The sequence below is a fragment of the Cyanistes caeruleus genome, chromosome Z, assembly GCF_971803275.1.
Source record: "Cyanistes caeruleus chromosome Z, bCyaCae1.hap1.1, whole genome shotgun sequence".
Classification (NCBI taxonomy): Eukaryota; Metazoa; Chordata; class Aves; order Passeriformes; family Paridae; genus Cyanistes; species Cyanistes caeruleus.
The window spans coordinates 1,846,146-1,864,923 of record NC_141732.1 but is presented as its reverse complement, the minus strand read 5'-3'; the positions used below and the strand labels follow the sequence as shown (position 1 = coordinate 1,864,923).

Sequence of the window (18,778 nt, the reverse complement as noted above, 5' to 3'; positions counted from 1 at the left end):
TTTCAGCCCAGGCCTAAATCCCTCCCTGGCTTTAAATAAGTTGGAGGCTCTTCATTCCTCCACCTACCAAAATGGGATGATAAAACTTCCTCTGTTCACAGAGGGAGGGTGTGAAGAGGCAGATATTCATGTAGGCAGCCTCAGCAGTTTCTCTGCTGGTGACACAGAGTCACCTATAAAATGTGTCTGTGCAGCCAGCTCGGTCAAGCAAAGGCCAATTATGATTCTCATCTTCAGGGCTGTATTTATTTCTCCTTGTGACATTGTCCCAGGAGGGCCTTCCTGCAAGCCAGTCTGATCCTGGCCATCTCCAGTGGCTTTGGGAGGGGTTAGAATGAAGGAATCCAGAGGAACCCAAAAAATCCAAGGAGGATTGCATTAAAGTGCATCCCTATCCTCAATCTCTGCTCAGTTGGTACCGTATCACTTTTCCTTTCATATATACAAACTCAGCGTTTTTGGTGCAAAATCGTGGTTCCAGCAGGGTCTGTGAGCTTTGGTGAGATGTTGAATCATCTGAGCCCAAAGCAAACAATTCCTTCAGAAGACAGAGAAGTTCTCAGCACTCGTATTGATTTGGGCTACCACCTTCCGTCCTGCTTCAAATAGTCATTGTTTTAAATACAGGAGATGTCTGAGTGTTAGAGATCACAGTGAAAATAAATGGGGGTGAAATAAAAGGATCTAGATATAAAAGGCTAGACTGCCTGAGAGCACTGGGAATCATCTGGGAGGGGAAAAAAAAAAAATCTAGGAAAAAATACAACAAATTACACAGGGAAGATGTGGAAACAATGGGAAAAACCCACATAAGATTCACGCAGTCTGTCACCTATAAATGACAACAGTGATCAAAATTAAAATTAAAAAAAATACATATAAAAATAGAGATCATATATGGAAATTGGTGTGGTTTTTTGAATGCAAGAAAACCCCCCTTATTCACTTTGCTGGAGATATTCTGCATGTGGATGCTGTGCACTTACTTTACCAAGACATAAATGTCTACATGAGTAAAAGTAAAATAAGAATCTGGTCAAAATTGCCTTGAGCAATGAGGTTATTGCTCTTTCTGTAGAAGACAAAGAAAAGCAGTTCTGGCTCAAGCTTTGTTGAAATTAGTCATGCAGCTCTCCACTATTTACTTTTCTAAAGGTTAATACAGCAGCCTGAAAAATCTTGAGTAATTACAGTGAGGGTTGGGTATGCTAATGTCTTCTGACTCATTGACTCAGAGGCCAATAATATTTCTCTTGGTTTTCTGACTCCATTTTCCCGTTAAAATATGGATAGCCTCTGAAACTACTGATTTATAGGGGGAGGATTTTAGCTGCTTTTATTCAAAGCAGGTAAAATTATTTCATGTGCTGGCCCCTTGCTCTGCTGATTTTTCTGTGGGTATGTGCTTGATAAAAGATGTCACAAAGTAAAGACCACCTTTATTTAAAGGGGATGCCACAGAATTTAGGTAATTTGGGGTTTTCCAGATTTTAGCAGGTGGTGGAGGACATTTCTGGCCTTGGGGTGTCAGAAAAGCCAACATGAACTTGGACATAACAGCTCGGAAAGGATATTCCTCATGAAGGCATTAATTGTGTAGCATTTAAATAGCAATTGCTGCACTTCTGACATTATAATTTCAGATTTTGAAACAAATGGGAGCTGTGGGACTCTCAGGGAGATGGCAGAATACTGCAATTGCCTCCAGCAACCCTGCCATAGATCATCTTCAGAAGGATTTCTTCACAACCATGAACATAATGTGCAGCTCTTGCAAATTTGCTTTTCCATCCCCACATCTTAAATGCCAAAAGAGAGATGGCAGCCAGCAGCAAGTGATTTAAGTGGACATGAAGTTAAAATTCATAATATAAATAGTAAAAAAAAATAAAATAAAATAAGTATTAAAATAAATATAAAAATATTTATATATAAATATATAAAAATATATTTATATATAAATAGATAAATATATACATAGATACATAGATACATATAAAATAAATATATAAATAAAATAATAGCTATTAAATATATTCTATATATTTATATAACTATAATATCTATATAATTTATAGTATATATAAATTTATTTATATATAATATATAATATATAATATATAATATATAATATATAATATATAATATATAATATATAATATAATATATATAATGTATAATATATAATATATAATATATAATATATAATATATAATATATAATATATAATATATAATATATAATATATAATATATAATATATAACATAGAATAGAATAGAATAGAATAGAATAGAATAGAATAGAATAGAATAGAACATATATTTTATATTATATATCATATATCATATATCATATATTATATATAATATGTGATATGTGATGTATTTTCTATATTATATAAGACATAATATATATTGTCTACATATAAGATAATATATCATATATTCTATTTTATAGATTATATTTTATACATTATATATAATTATACATTATATATAAAATTATATATATTTGCATAAATTTTTTAGATTTATTTTTTATTAAAACTGGTGTTCTGGGCCACCTTTTAGCAGCTTCAAATGGAAGAGAAATCTTGTGATTTTTTTCCTGTACTTGTCCACGGTGCAGAGAATCCTAAATATCCATACACAGACCCAATTTTCTGTGCCATGATTGTGCTGTGCACTGCTCTGAGGTGTTGCACAGAGCCACCATGAGACTCGAGGAGCAGACCAGCAAGGAACCCTTGGCCAGAGAACATTTTCAGGTCAGGATATGCACCTTGCAGCAGCTGAAAATGTGTCTTGGATTTGCAGCTTTCACAAGATGTCTCTTGTGAAATTAATATCTTTGCTTCAGTGACCAAGAACCATAGGCAGCGTTGCTTAACCTCTCCTTTTGCCTGCTGAAAACCAGACAATATTTATCTTTGACAGCACCCACTGGACTGTTTTGCCAGTTCTACAAAATTAAATCGCTTTTCCATTTTGTTCTCATGGCCAGCAAAAGGAAAACTGGGCCTTCACAGCTTTAGCCTTGTAAAATATTAAAACCCAGAAGTCTCAAATACCTTTGCATGCTTCAGAAATATTTTCATTATTGGGTTTTTTTTGTTTGGTTAGTTGGTTTTGTTGGGTTTTGGTGGAGTTTTTTGTTGGTTTGTTGGGGTTTATTTTTGTTTGTGTATTTCTGGCTGGTTTTTTTCTTTGTGGAGATTTTTTTGAGTATTTTTTCAGGCTTTCACGGTTTCTTTCAGGTTTCAGCATTATCCCAGGTGTTTTAGGGCATCTAGAGGAACCATGTCTAGATGTCCTAGTGGGTGCTAGGTTGTTAGATTTTATTCTCTTATTTCCTTAACATACAAGGGCAAGAAAGGAGAATTTTGGGAATCTTTTCCAGCCAAATGTCTTTTTGAAAGGAGGGCAACACACAGATGGGAGGACAGTGTGGAATACTTACAAGGAAACCTGAGGAAAAGTTAAAAAATAAAATAAAATGAAATAAAATGAAATAAAATGAAGTAAAATAAAATAAAATAAAATAAAATAAAATAAAATAAAATAAAATAAAATAAAATAAAATAAAATAAAATAAATATTTTATATATATATATTTATATATACATAATTTTGGCAGAATTTAAAATTAACTGAGGAAGTATAGGTTCTTAACAGCTGCAGAAGTTTAAAGAGGGCACAGAGAGGTTGGATCCTGAGACTTAGTCCTAGGTGATTTTTTCTTCCTGGGATTTGCTGATTCCTTTGCCACAGGACAGCAGGGAACTGCTCTGTTTCCCTCCCTGAGCTGCAAACACATCCCTCATCCCTGGAAGAGCAAGACAGAAAATATTTTCTTCTAAAAATCTTATTTTAAATAAATAAAATAAAATAAAATAAAATAAAATAAAATAAAATAAAATAAAATAAAATAAAATAAAATAAAATAAAATAAAATAAAATAAAATAAATAAAAGGCTAATGCTAGAATTTATTTATAAAAAAAATTATAAGGAAAGAAATCAGCTGAAGCCCAAGTGTTGTTTCTGAGTCCAGAGAGCATAAGGAAAATCTGAGTTGTAGTGGAGGTGCTATTTATAGCTTTTATGTTCGGAGTTTATAGTAGAAATGAGTTTATAATGGAAAGTATGTCAGGTTATGTGCGTGCCAGTACCTTTTTTCCAACAAAATCTAATTTGAGACATTTAAACAGAGGTGTTTGGAGTGGAAGACTAGCATCAAAAGTTGGGCTACTTTTTATTTATTTTTTTTTTTGTCTTTTCTTATGACCAACACGAAATCCTTCATAAAATACGTGTGGCAGTCCTTTTATAGCAATAATGAGGGGAATTTCTGAGCTTTTAAATAGCATCTTTGCAGCAGAGGTCACCCAGTGCATCAGTAAAGTGAGGGAAGGATCTCACCCACTGCACATCCTTGCTTCCTCACCTGATCTGGGTTTCCCCCTTCACCTCTCACTCCATCATTAGACTCAATTATGGAGTCTAATCAATTATGGACCCCAATCAGCTGCTCAAAAACTGTTCTCCTCCACTCCCCCTGCCAGCCCTTACCCACACTCTTGGAGTAAAAATTAAAAAAACCTCATTTTGTTGCCACGATTGCTGTCCCTGTCCCACGGCAGAGAAGGTATCACGTTTCTTTAATTGATTTTCCCTGCAGCACATCTGAGACACTGTGACTCCCTGGGACTGGAATGCCTCTGGTGTCTGAAGGCAGGGATTGTTGCATCCTGACACCGGCAAAGATCAAAGAGAAATGCCTCAAGTTAGTCTGGGAGCAGGAGGAAAATGGCCCTTGCTCTGCGTTTATACAAAACAGACCCGTGGCTGCATCTCAAAAGATGTGTGGGTGTAAATTTGGGATTAAAACAGCAGGGCTCAAAGGCATTAATTCTGTGTGGTGTAATCTTTTAGTGGCACGTTGGAGGTGGGAAATTTATCTTCACTGAATGCAGGGTTTATATGCATATTCCTACGTCTGTGTCAGGTCTAATTAGAGAAATGATCTGACTTTTGGGGGAAGAGATTTCTACTGTCTGCAGCCTTTCCAGTGAGACTAGGCTATTAAAAAGCTCCTCAATTACATTTGTGCTTCTCAGATAATTTTGTTTTAATTATAGGAAGCTGCTTTGCAGGTAGTATCCATTCCTTAAACTGACCAAAAGACAAGAATATTTTCCGTGACTGCCCTCATGTATCAGCTTATGGAATCGTATTTTCTAATCCTCTGTTGCCAGTGGCGTTTTCTTTACCACTTTTTGCCATATTAACCTAAAACAAGCAGATATTCTCCCCTTGGATGTGCAGTTCCCTGTGAGAGGGCTGAAACAGCTGTTGTACATGAGTGATTCATTTTAGGAAGAGGTTAACCATCACACAGGTCTGGAGGAGAGGTGGGCATGGGGGTTGCACCTGGGGTCTGCTCAAGCCCATCCTGGGAGATTCCAGTCCCAGAGAACAGAAGGTTAATGGTTTATAAGTAAGCATTCAATTTCTGCCCTGCACCCAGAGTAGCTGCAGGAGCAGCCATTCTTCCTCCAGAGAAGGTTACAACATATATGGATGCTTCAAGAGTGAAAAGCAGAGGGAAATTATTTCATTGCAGGCTTCGTGGTCGGTAATTTCCCTCCCTGTAGGCATCAATGGAGAGAGAAAGAACAAATTCCTGGTTGTTCTAACCAGCTTTTACTAATGCAGCCACGTCAGCCAAAAACATATCTTGCTTTTTCAGGGTGTTATCAACAGCCAAGGCTGGGATGGCCATCCATGCATGTGTAATATTCAGAAAAGCACATTCTTTCTACAATGAGCATTCATTTTGCTCACCAACTGCTACCAATTATGCTTTTGGAGGCTTTTCACCTGCCTCTTACAGCTCTGCCTACACCAGGACTAACCTGTCAGCATCTCCCTACCTACCCAGCTAAATCAACAAACCCTCTCCAGTGTAGATTAAATTTAATTAGGGATTAGCAGAGCTCCCAGGGCTGTTAGCAGCCCTCAGGCTGGGAGGTGGAGCTGTGCTAGGGATGGTTTATGCACAGGGACAGGTTTGGGTGTTTGGGGCTCTTTTTTTTAACCCCCCACCATCTGACTCTTTAAAAACCCTGGCAAAACAGCCTGGAGAACAGGATTTAGAGATTTTGGTATTTGGGTGTCAGGGTGCCTGTGCCTTTGGCCTCTGAGGAGGGAATGAAGCTGAGCTTGACCCCACAAGATTTAAGCTGCTGGTAAGTGAGAGACCCAGGAGTGGGGTCCCACGCCCCGTGTGCTCTGCACTTTTTGTGGCTGGGGAAATCTGTGCATGTCACTGGGATGAAAGCTGGAGTCAGTACCTCAGCTGATCTGCCTGATAATTTATGCTCCTGGTAGAAAAATCGCAGCCCTAACAAAAAAAGGAGCAAGGGGATGATAAGCCTTGATGATGCACAGATCCCTGGTGGTCTGAGCAACACCTGGGGCAGGTGATGCTACCTGGGCTGTGGAGAAAAATGACAAGTTTTCCATAGTGCTGACTGGGAAGAAATGGGCAGAAATTCCAGGTATTTTTGGGAAATACCAATTCAGCTGATCCTCCTCTTCTCCCCTCTTTATTCTGGGGCAGTGGGGGCTAGTGGCTACCACCCCTGCCATTAGCACACCAAAGGGGAAACCAATCCTTTTTACAAAAGCAACACTTTTGGGCAGGGATTCTCCTTTCAGGCAGTTTTGGAGATGCATTTTTTTCCCCAGTGCTTTTTGGTTCTTCACCCCAGCCCACATTTTTAACAGCCCTGTTTGCAGCGAGTGGAGCTCACCGTGGAAATTTTCCCCTCATGTCTGGGGCAGGTATTTGGTGTAAGCTTTGGTAACTGAAAGTAGAAATTGAAATTGAATTAGAAGTAGAAATAGAAAGAAATAGAAATAACAATAAAAATAGCAATAGCAATGAAAATAACAATAAATATAGCAATAAAAATAACAATAAAAAAATTAAAATTAAAAAAAAAAATTAAAATAGAGAATGGCTACAGTACGTCGAGGCAAAAGCATCCTTGCCCTGTGTCCAGTGATCACCTGTAACTGCTTAAGGAAAGAATATCTATTCCAAAAAAACAGGCAGGAGGAGTGCAGACCTTCTGTCTCGTCTATCTTTGTGAGAGACCCCTGTCTGCTTTAGGGATGTCACAGCATGACAATCCCTGCCCCAGGAGCACAGCTCCCCCTCAGGGGTGAGCAATTGGACTGGAGGGTGTTTAAAGCCCTGCCAGGTGCTTGTGGAGAACCAGGAATAATGCCTGTGAAGCAGAAAACAGCCTGCATAGTCCTGAGGACATGAAAGGCCAGACCAGAGCCTGGGGTTTATTCTGGATGACTGTAGAACTGCTGATCCCTGTAATTAACTAAGTTTGGAGGAACTTGCAGAAAGAAGTAAGTGAATCCTATCCATTAGCCATTAATTTAAGCCTTGAAACACAACTCATTTTCAGCCTACTAACATGGATATTCTTGTTGACTAAGCAAGCATATGGCCTTGTCTGGCTTAAACCAAATCAATGCAATTCCCTTGATAACTGAGTTTCCCAGCTGAGTCAAGAAAAGATTGTCAAGAAAACCTGCTGTTGGCTTAATGTTTTGGTTTGGCTTGCTTTGTTTTGTTTTGTTTTCCTGAAATCTGCGCAGGTTCACTTTATCTTCAGGTCTGACCACAAGCCAGCAGATATTGCTGGCAGACAAAAATAAGTCCCAAGCCAGTTAATTTACCAATTACATCAATCTTGGCGTTTATTTTTTTTTAAAATGTCTTCTGTTTCACGTCACAACTCTACAAATTAAACCCTGTCCTTGGACTTTGGTTCTCTCAAACCCTGTGTATGCTAAACTCAGTTCTCTCCTGTTTGTGGATTTCCATTTATTATTTCCACATTATTTTTGAAAATATTATGTCACTTTTCTCCTTCAGAAAGGGTTTCCTAGGCATAGACTCTGCAGTCATGTCCTTCTACATCTGGTTATGTCTGAACCTAAAATATGATGCACTTTTGTAATTGTACAAGGTGCTTTTTGTACAATTGTACTGCCTGCTCTGCAAGCCTTTATGCTTAGAAATATGCTTAAACCTTAAGAGGTTTTTCTTTGCCGTGATATTCTCTGCATCATGGTTTTATCAAGCAGTTGCAAGTCACCCAGCCAATCCTCTGCTTTGTGTTTTCTCTGATTTGTTCATTCACCATTGTGGTTTTCCACAATGAGGACGTCAAACCAGGGTGGTTTGTTCAGGGCAGCTCCTGCATATTTTATTCTTTTTTTCCGTCTTCCACCTTTGATTTAAAGGCCTGTGCTGAAATTATTTGTACAACTGAATACCCTGAGTCAGTCTTAGAGGTCCTGAGTGGAAACAGAACTTTTTTACTTTCCCTCTGCCATGCCTCTGGGACGAGAGGTGTGTGTTGGAGTCTGAGACACACGGGGTGTGTGCCCTTGTCTCTGGTGCCTGAGATCCAGGAGAACACTGAATTTCATATCACATGAAATTTATGGGTGTGTTTTCATGGTGATACATGAAAACAACTGCTGAAGTTAGAAAAACTAAAAGTGTGAGTGTGTCGATTAGAGTTTTCTTAATCATTAGGTGAAAAAGTTAATGTTTGCAGTTTAAACTAGTTTAGGGAGTAGAAGACAAGATGGAGGATTTAAGGTGTTGTCTCTTTTCCTTCTTCTTTCTTCTTCATGTCCTTCTTCTAGAGATTTTTGGGTGATAGTGAGTGATTGTATAGAAAATGTCACAGTGCAGCACACAGCTGATGGGTCATTGGGTCATTAAGAAGAATAATACACGTGTCTATTGTTAATTGGATAAGAATAAGTATAAAGATAAAAAGGCTGTGCAGTTCAGGGCCATTTTGTGCCATCAGAGCCAAAATGAGCCAGATTGCTGTGAATTGAACTTGTGCAGGAAGTCTGGAGAGACCTGCCAAGTCCTTTGATAACATCCTAATAAACACGAGAAACAAGATCCTAATGAGCTCTGGAGTTTTCTCCCTGACCAAGAGAACTGAGATAAACAGGACTCCCCATGAGGGAGGATCCCAAAGGAGCTCAGCTCAGAGGAGACAGAGAAATCCAGGTGTGAAGTGAAGCAGAATCAGAACAACAGATTAAAAAAGTTGCAGGTATTTTTTTTTTTGCGTTCACATTTTGCACACACCCACTCTGCAGCGGGCAGGCAGAAACCTCCCGCGTGGCCAGGCACTTCAGCAGCCCCTTCAGCCAGCCACAAGTGCCTCCACTTCATTTGCAGGTGTCTAATCACCCTTATCAGGGGGGCTGCTGCTTAAAGCAAGGAGTCCACTTGGGAAATTGCTGGAGTCAGAGCCGGTGAGGGGAGCCCAGTGGTGAGGAAAGTTACTGGGAACAGGTTTGTGGCTCTGCAGGGATCAATAGGAGGATCTGTCTGAATGGGTTGGGTTGTGTCATTAAAATCATCAGCCAGGAGAGCTCGGACCTGTCATGAAAGGGAAGGAAAAAAATTATGCTTGAAGTAGGAATCGATTGACCCACTTAACATTGAGGGTTTTTTGCCAAAAATCAGGTAAAGAAGAATTAACAAAAGGGATCCCCCATGCCATAATCCAGTGCTCTCCTATCCACAGTCCCTTTCATCCGAGACAGTTTCTCATAGAGCAAGCAAGTTCTGATCTAAAACTAGCTGTGTTTCTTTCCTCCACCCTAAAATGTCTTCATGGAAGTTTTTTCAACAGCTTAAAATTATATAGTTTCCAGGTTAAACTTTTTTATGGCCCCACTAGTTCTGTTCCCAAGCCTTAGCTGAAGTATTCTTTACCTTCTCTGGCATTTGCTCTCTGATATATTTATTTACAGAGAGCAATTATAACCTTACTGAGGTGTGTTTTGCCAGACTAACCCAGACAAGTTCTTCTGGCCTCCTTTTATAAACGCGTTTTCCTTTCCTCTGATGGCAGCAATAAACCCTTGCCTTGTCCAGCTCTGAGCCACCTCCTCCCCATCCCCAGGAGCTGCCTGAGGCTGTTGCCAGTGGCTGGGAGAGGAGCAGAGATTGCCAAGGTGATGGTGAAACCCAGTGGCCACTCCAGCTCTTTGATGCTCCAGGCCAGCCCAGTTGCCAGAAGTTCAATCTTGTGTTTCAGCACTTCTGGAGGCCAGGCAGCCAAAACCACCCAGCTCTGGGGCCACATTGCTGCTTCCCTTCCCTGGGCTCTTCTGCTGATGCTCTGAGGCAAAGTTCTGACTTTTAGCACAGCTGAAGCACCTTTTATTAAAAAAAAAAAAATTCTTTGCCTCCTTAAACCCAGTGTCTTCCTCCTCCATCCTAAGTGATAATTCCTGATGCTGAGTCACACCCAGTTCTGATGCTTTCCTTTTCAGGTCCTTATCGAGACCCTTTTCTAGACACTTTTTCACCTTATCAGAGCTTTTCTGATGTGATCTAACTCTGCTAAAGCTTTTCTCCACTGCTGGCACATTTACTGTTCAGGTGCCCCCACCAGCCATTCCCTCACAGAGGTATTTCTGCAGCACATCAGTTTTCAAATTATTGCTCTTTCCTCTTGAGCCCAGTAAATCCTTTTCCTATTTCTCTCTAGTGTTGCTGTTCACTTATTTAGTTCAAAGTGCAGAACTGCAGTCTTTCCCTGTCAGTATCTGCAACTGCAGATATAGAGAGTCTGGACCTTTGAAGAAATACTAATTTCTGTCATCTTTCTCGCATCTGGCTGACCAAGGATGACTGTGTAACTCTCTGTTATCATTGCTGTAAACCAGCAAATAATTCTTTTTTTCTCTTTTTTTCTTTCCCCTTTTAAATAAATGAGTCATGCATTTTTGGACCTGAAACAAAAAAGTGGTTTTCAGACCGTAGTTTGAATTTGTTGTATTCTTGCTATTGTTGATTCTTTTGTAAAACAAGCCAAAACAACAACAAAAAAAAAACCAACAAAAAAAAACCAACAAAAAAAAGTGTATGCATAATACTGAGGTGACACTGTTTAGTTTAAAAGTTTGAAAAGGTTGTCTTTATCTGGAAATATTTTCTTGCAAACATTCACAGTCTTAAGCGTGTTTGTTATTTGTTTTCAATTGAATTCAGCTAGCAAGATTTCAGCTAAACAACCATATGACTCATGTGTTTTTCCAGCGTTCTGGGGCCTAAGATACCATGATGAAAAGATAGCTAAGAAAAGCAGGGAAGGGGGGGAAGTGGCACAAGTGGCCATCTGAGTGCTCTCCCGTGTGAAGACAGCTGTCACACGGGGCCTCAGCATGTGGAGATGTTTCTGGCTTCCAGTGGTGGGCTCATGAAGAATTCCAAATCTCTCCTGGTAAAGTCTCGCTGCACCGACACCGCAGCTCCTTCTAACTCTAAAAATACTCCTCTCCACAATAAGAAACATCACCATGGTGTCACCAGAAGGGAGCTCAGGAACACACAACCAATCCTCCCTACCCCTTCCAGCTTCCAGGTGAAGGGCTGAACTCATGTCCCCCCAAAGCCTGAACCCATGGCCTGACCCCGAGACCTCCACCCTCTGCAGAACAACTGATCTCAGTAGAAAGTGTGTTTTGCCATTGACTGCAGATTAATTCAATTTTAAAAAAGACTGCTGAAAGAGCTGTGCTTTCACAAATGACCCCCATATGGCTTTGATCTGGCTGCACCCACAGCCAGCTCCTCACCACCAGATAGCCAAAGAAAACTCACGTATGTTTGCAGTAAGGAGCAGATGTTTGATGAAAGCTCTGCTGTTGTAAAACTAAAGTGTTTACCTTCTCAGAAGCAGTGACTCAAGGTGGAACTTCAGGTTGAAAGTGTGCAGGGCATTGTATCATTGTATCATTGGTACTATTTCATTGGTATTATTTCTTTTTGAAAGTGAATGGCTTCTTAAAGTCATTCTCAATGACACTGGGAGTGCAGACAGTGCAATTCTCAGACCACAAGAACAAGAAAAAAAAAAAAAAAAGAAAAGAAGAGAGAGGACAGGACTGAGTTCTCATGGCTGGCTGGACAAGGAGTCCTGTTTTATGCTCTGCTCCAGGACCCATGACAAAAATGTTACACCGCTAGTAATTCCTTACAGCTCGCGCTCAGGAAGTCTGGCAGCGCATCTGCTCTCTCACAGAGTGGTATCCTTGAAGGATGTGACAGCACTCTTAATGTCTTTAATTTTAATCTTTATATTGCTGGGACAGTCAGCATGGCTGGGGGGAAGGAATGGGGACTCCCCCACATTAAATGTGGGACAGTCAGGAAGGAGATGCTGCACCTCCTCTGGAGGAAACAGAGAGTTCCTGGCCCATTCCCAAACCTCGGAGCACTACCCATTACATGGACATTTCCCTAACATTCCCATGACTTTTACAATATTTCCTAAGCAAAAAAAGTCTAAGACTAAATATGAAATGACCATCAGACCACTTGGTTTGAGTGGCCAAAAAGTTGAAATGGGTTTGGGAGCCAGCTGCCCGCAGCAGCACAGAATTCATGCAAGGTGTATCAGTAGGTGGTTTACCTGTCTGCTTCTGAATTAACTAAATTTTTGCCATATTTCCAGAAAATAATTTTTTCCCTGTCCTTTTTAGCGGGGGTTGGTGTTTGAGGCTCATTTTCTTCTCCATGTGCAATAACAGGTTTTTTTTTTTTTTCCACCAAGGATATGCATGGACTTGGTGGGAGCTGGAGAAGGTTTAGATTGTGTAGATTCATCTTCCAGCTGTGCTTCAAAGCCCCAACTTCAGTGGCTGGGAGGGCATGGGAGGTCTCTGGGGGGAAACGTGGCATGGGCTGTGGGAGGAATGAGCAACCACTCACCACAGAAAGATGTGAAATGGGACTACAATTTGGAAAAAAACCCATTTTTCATCATCCTGGGTGCTGTGCCTGGCAGAATTTAGAGAGTGGTGCTTCTTTGGTGTTAAGTTGCCTGAAAATTGATAGTGGGAACAATCAGTCCTAGAGCCTCCCTACTCAAATATCCCTAGTTTCATCCTAATTAATTAAATTTCAAAATGTCCACCAGCCTGAATGGGCTTTCAGTAAATTATTTGCCTTTTCACTGCACAGAAAAACCTCAAAAATTCTGTCTGCCCAATTAGAAAAGGTGGGTGGTCTGGACTAACCATTGAGTTTAAAGCATGAAATCTGGCACAACTAGTGTGGGTACAGAAAGGCAGCTCAAGCTCCCAAAGACAGCAATTAATAATAATAATAATAATAATAATAATAATAATAATAATAATAATAATAATAATAATAATAATAATAATAATAATAATAATAATAATAATAGATAATAAAAATAATAGATAATAATAAAATCATATTGTAAAGAAGTTAAAAGAACAGTTTGTAAGAAACTGCCTAGTGTTATTTGATAGATTAGATTTATTCCTTTTTAACTATCTAAAGAGGACAGGCACCCAGCTTTCATTCAGCCTTGGCAGGGGGATAGAGCACTGGAAATTTAAGACATTCATGACCCTGTAGAAACCCAAGCATGCAGGAGAGAACAGGCAGAACCAGAAACACCAAAACCCTGGCAGAAATTCCCAAGGAGAGTTTGCAGAAGTTTTCCAGGGCAGTGGGAAATATTCCTGCCACCAAAGAATCACCTTGAAGAAAAGATGAGGGTAATTGTAGAGGACCTGGGGAGCAGAAAGGCCCTGATGAAAAGCCAGTTTTGTAAATACAGCTAAAAGAGAAAGAAAGTGAGGGGGAGATCAAGTTTTCTACTGATTCCCAGTGACCTCCATGCTTGCATGCTCAAGAAGAGCTTTTTGCTGAGGAAAATATCAGAATACAAACACAATCTGTCTGGAAAGACAGCTCTCATTTTTTTGAAGGCTACTGCTGAGTGGAGATTGAGTTAAAAACTTTGTTTAGAGGAAGAGACTGCCAAAAAATAGATCCAGTTCATAACACAGAAAGCAAATTTGCCTTTCTTTGTTATCAAAGGGCATCCCACTGCCATACTTCAAGGAAAAGCATCCAAATTCCTGGACTAAAAACATGTTTACTCAGAGCATTATTAAAATAAAATTTAAAAAAACCAAAACCTAACAAAACCAAACAAACAAACAGAAAAACAAACAAACAAAAAACCCATAAAAACTCCAAGAAAACTCAAGAAATAAATCTAATGGAGGCACTGAGTGAACAGCATTCCTTCAACAGTAAAATTTGCTTTATCCCTGATTGTATTTAAAACTGGGAATGCCAAATTTTCTAGGACACACGACCTTGACTCTACCCTACAAATCATGACAGGAGCGCTGTTACCCTGAGTTTCTGGAATAAATTCTGGTATAAATTCCATATCTGGTGCAAACCAGGCACATCAAAGGCCCTAAAGACATTTTCTTTCTCTCTGCAAGCAATTTATCAGCATTCCTCCTGGGAAATTACTGGGCTCCAGAGGATTGCAGATGTGTTTGGGGTGTCATGCTGCTTTTGCACTGAGCTGTTCTGCCCATGGCTGGAGAGCCACGATGACAACCTGTTCTCCAGACAGACTGTCTGCCACCTGAGATGGCCCCAAATCTCACACAGCCTCACAAACTGCTTCAAATACTGAAGTACCAAGGAATAGGAAGGCCTTGGAATGTGACCTTTAAGTCATCCTAATCAAGAATGTAATCATTGTTATTCCTCTGCCACCAATTGCTCTTTGTTTTTCACCACAGCACCAGCAAATTTTATTTTTCAAGAGCAATTTAGCCTGGGGACCAGTCTGCTGAATCTGTCCTGCCTTGATTCCATCATCCTGGGGGACTTTTTCAAGGAGAAAGAGTTGTCTTAGCAAAACACGTGAAAAAGCAGAATCCATAGGAGGCATTGTAAGGGTAGTCATGGCAATGGATTTTCATCAGATTTGGTGAGCTGAGGTCTCAAGTCCTCAGCTGGAAAAGAATTTTTGGTTGTGTTCGGAGAATGAAAGGTTTCTGGAGGAGGTGGAGAATATTAAAAAATGAAAATGAATGGGGAAAAGGCATCCTAGGTCGGTGAAACACACACCTCCCTTCCACTGACCACCTTGACCGGGTACAAAGTGACTGTGACAATAGTCTGGGCTTCTGAGTGGGATGTGAACATTTTGCACACAGACAAAACAGCTCAGGTGCTCCACAGTCTGGAGCTGAATTCCATTCTCGTGGTTTGGCTCAGCTGCCAAAACCCAGGGGTCCACATGTACAGATAAGATTTGATCTTCAGGAGCCTTGGGACCGAGCAGAAATCTGTTTAATCAGCTGGATCGAAGTGTTCTGCCCCAAGCTGCCAGATTTAAGAAAAGCTGCTGAAGGGAGTGTGTGAGTACTGCCTGGACTGGTCTTCTTATTCTATTACCCACCAGACAGGTCTGAAGATGAGACACCCTTCATTACTGCTGCTGGCACCATCTCCCTGAAAATACACGTATTTTGTTCTGCTAATGGATATTTCTCTCTGCTTAACACCAGCTCCCAGACAGATCCGAGCTCCACAGAGAGGAGCCTGTAAAGGCTTGTGTTATACAGCAGGCTGGTGCATGGGTGTGAATAATCCATGGATTTGGGGGTTATTTCAACCCCAAGTTATCAAGACTGATTTTATTAATTCTGCTGCCTGCTTTATGTGCCACTGATTCCTTTACTCGCTGAGCCTCAGTGTACTGGGTTTATAATGCTCCACAGAAAAATACCAAGTTTTATTAGGAGGCTCCCTGTTTCTGCCCAAGGAGTTTGGGTTTCTCCTGTGCCATTTTCAGTTCAGGCTTCCACAGGTCTTCCAAATTAGGGAAACAAACATTTGATATGAGACATCATCACCTCTTCACATGAGACAAAAAGTAACTCCTGTGAACACAAAGCTTTCCACTTTAGAGGCTTTTAACTCCTGCCAGAGAGAGAATATTGAGGTAGGTGGCCCCTGTCCTCACACAGTGGATGTTTGCGTGTTCTGCAGCTAGACAGCAGCTGCAAAAGTAAACAAGAGATATGTTATTCTATTCAAAACAGACATTGGTAGGTGACCCTGTTTTTCAGTGCTCTGCCCTTCAGAGAGATGCTTGTCACTTATGCAGCAGAATTGCTTGAAAGCATGCTGTAAACTCTCGTAATACGATGTTAAAATACAAAAATTGGTGCTTTACAGCCTTTTAGATATGACAGTAGTAGATGAATTAAGGCTACGTAAGTATTAAAAAATGGTGATTAATGTCAGAGCCTCAAAATGTGTCTGGGAATGAGCAGTTCCTGAGAATTTAAATGTGCATTTACACAATGTACAGTGGCCTTGAACACCTCTCTGAGCCTTGAGGTTTTCCCTTTAAAACTTCTTTCCCTTTAAAACTGCTTCCCAGCTTCTCTGCGTGCCTGTCCATGGAGATAGCAGAATCATAAACTGCAGTAATTGAAACCACTGTGAGTTTCCTGAGTATGACTAATCTTTACCACAACCTAAAAAATAAATAAAAAATAAAATAAAATAAAAAAATCATCTGGCCCCAGCCAAGATTTTATTAATTTTAATATGAAAACATCCACACCTATCACGTCTCCCCTGAGGTCCTCCCAGGCTGCTGCAGAAATGGAGTCTGACTTCTATTGCTTTGGCTAGAGGCTGAGGATGTCAATTCCTCTGGCTAATTGCTTTTTGGATAACCTACAAAGCACCAGGGGTCAGATTCTTGGGCTGGTAATGTATCCTTGGCTCGGTGCCCCCGTTCCCGTCGTGGGGAATCCCAGGAGGAGAGTGGCACCAGCTCGTTCCTCACTTCAGGCACACACATTTCCCCAGCTGCTGCTACACGTGGCACAATCTCTGCCTTTTTACAGATCCAAAATGCCACCAGCTTGGCTAAATCCCCACCCCAGAATCCAAACCAAAACCCTGTGATGATCTGTAGCCACAAGGTTGCCATGTCTGTGACACGTGGGGATTGTCCAGCTGGATGCTGAGGAAAAGGAAAAAGAATTCCAGGTCAGAACCAGCCTGCCTCTCACCCTGCTTGTGTGATGCTATCACACAAACTCTCTGGAGCAAAACCATGTTTACCTGCCTGGAGGAAAATATCCCTAAAAGGTGTATCCTCCATCCTAAGATTGTTCATTCTGGAAATCACCACCGCATGGTGCTGCACAGAGGAGTTTCCCCCATCAGTTTAGGGAGTCAGGCAAGGGAGGTGAGGCACGTATGGAGCTCTCCATCCCTGCTACCAGCAGGTGAATCTTCCTCACTGCCTGTGTTTGGTCTGGATGCCCCCAAGAAAGGTCCCTGAGACTGTTTCCTGCCACCAGTGCCACAGAAAAGGGCAGATTCGTGGCAAGAAGTAAAGTCCAAGTGTCAGTGAGCTGTCAAGGCTGATCTGCAGAGCCCCTGAGGGCTTTGCCCCACTCACAGAGCCTGGAGGTTTTGCCTCCAAGCTGCAGGTGGAGCTGGGAATACTCCCACAGACCTTGCCTTCCAAACACAGCTCCTTTGTTAAACAGGCTACATCTAAATCAATAAAAATCATTAATAAAAAAGAACGGTCAGATGTTAGCCAGCAGCCAAAAAAATAAAATAAAAAGGTAAAATAAAAAAGTAAAATAAAAAGCCCACCCCTGACCCTAAAGCTGCAGCATTTTGCACTCTGAGAGGAAACACAGGGTGTGGGGTTGGTGAGGGGCAGTGTCACAGGGGTGGGTCCCAGGCCAGCAGTGCCACCCTGCAGGAGCCTTGGAGCGGCCACCTGGAGCAGCAGCTGGGCAAGATGGGCAGAATAAAAGTGGATATTTATTAAAGGCCTTCAACAGATGCACCTTGGGCAGGCAGAAACCTCCCAGGGGCTACACCCAAAATGGATGAGAGTGTTTCAGACAGTTCTAACTTGGGTCCATTCACATCTCAGGGCTAACCCTGCAATTACAGCTTCAGCTAATGAAGTCATTTAGCCCCAGTTTGCTGCCCCCAAGTCACTTTTGTTTGTGCTTTTGGGGCCTGAGGCTGTGGGGTGTGCTTGAGCTCCGGGCCCAGAGGGATTGTTGTGTGTGACCAAAGTGTGAGGGCAGTGGCTGACACTCTGCATGCAGCTCGGAGCTGTGCACCAGTGCACTGCAGGAGCTGAAACATAACAAAACTAAAATCCTGAGGCATCAAGAAGGAGCACCCAGCTGACCCTCCCTGAGCCCAGGCTCGGGCTGATGTGCTCTAGAGGGAGCCACATCTGTCCTTGCTCTCCCAGATGGAGGTCACCAGCCTCCCAAGCTTTCCAGGAAAGAGGGAGTGGCCGTGGAGGCTTGAGTTACTGAGCCTGGACCACCTGGGAAAGAGAGTGCAGACAGCACTTGTCCTACCTCAAGCCACTCCACAGGAAGGATTCAGGGATGCTGAGCTGGTTTTGAGCTCCCACCCAAGCTGGCTGTGAAGAAATGGAAGGGCAGGCAAGTAAAAGTGCATGTTCTGATATGGAAAACTGGCAATAGCATTTTTTTTTTTTCATTTCTGTCTGCAGCAGAGGTTGGTTCAGGTTACAGCATTTAGATGTGGACTTGAAGCACTTCAGGTTTTGTGTCTGCTTGGGGGTAGGGGACTGCTTTCAAAACTTACACCTAGACCCTGGTTTTGACTGAGTACTCTGCAAATTTTATGTGTTTCTTGCTCTGATAGAAAAAAAAAAAAAAAAAAAAAAAAAGGAAAGAATTATCTCTCTGCATTTGAGAAAAAAAACATATTAATAATGCCACCACTATTTGATGATGGGGGTGGTGGGGGAAATCCTACT

The 18,778-nt window shown here is 41.2% G+C and overlaps 1 protein-coding gene across 2 annotated transcripts in view; it reads left to right on the top strand.

The window, feature by feature from the left end:
- The window catches only part of HAPLN1 (hyaluronan and proteoglycan link protein 1), a 64,041-nt gene that overhangs the window by 11,333 nt on the left and 33,930 nt on the right, over positions 1-18,778 (top strand). The window contains exon 1 of one of the 2 annotated variants that reach the window (XM_086868064.1): positions 18,320-18,437. The exons of the other annotated variant lie outside the window; for it this stretch is intronic. The gene's annotated coding sequence lies outside the window, so the exon portion shown is untranslated. Of the gene's footprint in view, positions 1-18,319; positions 18,438-18,778 lie in introns of those variants that run through there. 2 annotated transcript variants of the gene reach the window in all.